The 3,234-nt window shown below is 42.3% G+C and overlaps 1 pseudogene; it reads right to left on the minus strand.

The window, feature by feature from the left end:
* Positions 1-1,117: 1,117 nt before the first annotated feature.
* LOC136402476 (COP9 signalosome complex subunit 4-like) lies at positions 1,118-2,798 on the minus strand (annotated as a pseudogene).
* Between the last annotated feature and the right edge of the window lie 436 nt (positions 2,799-3,234).

Raw genomic sequence — 3,234 nt, forward strand, 5'->3', positions numbered from 1 at the left:
AGATAAACAGATTCCCACATGTGCTCTAATGGGAATCTACCTGGAAACCCCTGTCTGGAACCGATACTGTGCCCCTCTAGGGCCATGCTTGTAACTGAGCTATTTTTAGCACCTGAGGCAGAGGGTCCACAGAGCCATCCTTAGCATCCGGCTGATGTGCTTGAACCAATCTAGCCATGGCTGCGGGAGGGTAAGGGGAGAGAGAGAGAAGGGGAGGGGGAGGAGGGGAGAAGTAGATGGTCACTTCTCCTGTGTGCCCTGACTGTGAATCAAACCTGGAATATCCACACACTGGACCGACGCTTTATCACTGAGCCAACTGTCCAGGGCCTGTAAATCTTTGATTTGATGCCAGACATTGTGATTTCACCTTGATGCCTGCTGGATATTATTGTATTTCTAAAACCACTCCTGAGCCTGTTCTATGACGCAGTTAATTTACTTGGAAATATTTTCATCGTTATGGGCTTGCTTTTATGATTTGTTATTTGGTTCTGGAGCAGTGTTTAATTTAGGGCTACTTGTTTCCCACTACTGAGGAATGAACCTTCTGTATATGAGTTTTTCCATTCTGGATGTTGGGAACAGGTACTATTTCCAGCTCTGAGTGAGCAGCAAAGAGTTTTCTTTATTTACATTTTTAAAAGTACTACTTTTATTTGTCTCACTCCTCCATTTATTAGAATGACCACATTTGGAAGGGCACAAAGCATTTAAGTTTTACATGACTACAAAGTTATCACAAATCTCAAACTTTTTAGCCACAGATTTCTCACTCTTCTTGAAGAAAAAGCTTTCAAAACATATGAGTTAGCTTGATACACAGAGACCCTGAAATATGGGAACTACATATTTTTAAATGCTTGTACTTTCTGCTCTAATAATATCTTCTTTAAATGGAATCCAGCATAAAAGGGATTGAAGTATGATATATACAGTCATGATGCAGATGCTTTGGAGAGAGTAAAATTAACCTAGACAACATGGACAAAGATGTAGCGGGCACAGAAGTTCTGCAAGGGTTCACTGAGCCATTGTGCTGTCCATTCTCGTGCTGTCTGACTAATTTTCTCCAAAAGATTATTCACTTGAAAACAAAGCGATTGGGTCTGTTTGTCCCATGTTGGCAGGGCTTCTCAAGTTTCAAAATGAACTATGCCATCAATCTGATCAATAAATCAATTCATATGTCCTTCCGTTATCATTTGCGATGCTATCTTTTCTGCCTTAGCTGCAGGGATCTCTAAAAGAGCTCCAAGTTCTTTGAAGGTTATAACTTGCTTGCAGACAACAAGTTGGGTTTAAGAACAGCTCTATCCAAGATGCCAGACCCATGAGCTGTAGTTGCTTTTTGGTGAGGCATCAGCATGGCAGCAAATTCTTTTTTTTTTTTTAAAGACTTTATTTATTCTATTTTTTTTCAGAGAGGAGAGAGAGAGAGAGAGAGAGAGAAAGGGGGAGGAGCAGGAAGCATCAACTCCCATATGTGCCTTGACCAGGCAAGCCCCAGATTTTGAACTGGCGACCTCAGTGTTCCAGGTCGATGCTTTATCCCACTGCGCCACCACAGGTCAGGCATGGCAGCAAATTCTTGAAGTTGATTTCCTCTGATGATCCTATCCAGGTACATTTTCTCTAGGATTCCATAAGCAGCAAGTTGCTGGCACTTTTCATCCTTAAGAAGATTAGCTAGCATTTGAGAGTGCTGTTGTCCTGCTGATGCTAAGATGGTACAGTGCAAAGCATATTTTAAGACCTTTATGTCTGACCAGGTGGTGGTGCAGTGGGTAGAGCGTCAGACTGGGATGCGGAAGGACCCAGGTTCGAGACCCTGAGGTCGCCAGCTTGAGCGCGGGCTCATCTGGTTTGAGCAAGAGCTCACCACCTTGGACCCAAGGTTGCTGGCTCGAGCAAGGGGTTACTCGGTCTGCTGAAGGCCCACGGTCAAGGCACATATGAGAAAGCAATCAATGAACAACTAAGGTGTCGCAAAGCGCAACAAAAAACTAATGATTGATGCTTCTCATCTCTCCGTTCCTGTCTGTGTATCCCTCTCTCTGACTCTCTCTCTGTCTCTATAAAAAAAAAAGAAGAAAAAAAAGACCTTCAGTCTTCCATTTTTGAGCACTATTGTCTTGTAAGAGAGCTCACTGTACCTTTGTGCAGCTTCAATGAATTTTCTTCTATAATCAAGAAGCATAGCATACCTTATAATGTGCATAGCGTACCTTATAATGTATCTGTAATTGTTTGTTGGTTGATTTACTCTGAAGTAATGATGCTCGATTTATATAATCCTCTGCCTGGACTGGATCATCAGCCTCTAGATAGAGCCTAGCAATCTTCAGGTACATCTTCAGTTTATAATTCATGCTGTACTGTTTTTGTCCTGTTTCCAAAGGAATTCCCACCAACACTTGGGCTGCATTTCTCCAGTCTTCTTTTTTCTCATATATGGATGCAAGATGCTGTCTTATGGAAGCAACCTCTTTGTCAAATGAAATGACCCTAGGCTGAAGATTTTCCAAGGTGAAATGACAGATTTCTTTGGCTGTACTATCAGGCAGGTTAGGGAGATGTGTGCAGAAATCAGTCAGCAGCTGTCGAGAGATCACGAGGTTGACATTCTCATTTACCATTGCTGCCACAAAAGCTTTCAAAGCTTCTAGCTGTTCTGCCCTGGATAATTGAATAGCTTTTTTTTTTTTCTTCAGGATCTGATACTTCCCTGCCAGATCTTTACGAGAGTCGCTAGAATTCATGAGCTGGGCCAAATCCTGTCACACGGCTGCTGCCATCTTTCTTCCAGCTCAGCAGGGACTCCTTTGATTTTTTAGATGGCTCTTTCCCAGCCTTGGTTAGTTTCCTCATACATGTGCTATTAACTACTCCGCTGAGTACTTAAGGGAGGCCCTCTGCAGCTCTCCAGAGTTCTCTGTGCAGCTCTCTCTTCTCTAGCTTCATTAGTCTTCGAGACTTATAACTGCATCCGTTTATCCCAGCTGAGGCCTTTACCTCAATTCCCCCTCACTATGCCATAGCTCAGAAAATACCTTAAGATAGTAAGTTGGACAATCACAGGGCTCACTGTATTTAATTCCTATCTCTCAGTAATCCCAGTCCTTTGTTGTCTGATATTTAGTAACTTAAACACTGTTTCTTTGTGATTTTGTCTGTTATTGTTTTTGTGGTTGTTTTTAAGTGGGAAGGTAAATCCTATACTTGTTATTTCAT

The sequence above is a fragment of the Saccopteryx leptura genome, chromosome 4 (assembly GCF_036850995.1).
Source record: "Saccopteryx leptura isolate mSacLep1 chromosome 4, mSacLep1_pri_phased_curated, whole genome shotgun sequence".
Lineage (NCBI taxonomy): Eukaryota > Metazoa > Chordata > Mammalia > Chiroptera > Emballonuridae > Saccopteryx > Saccopteryx leptura.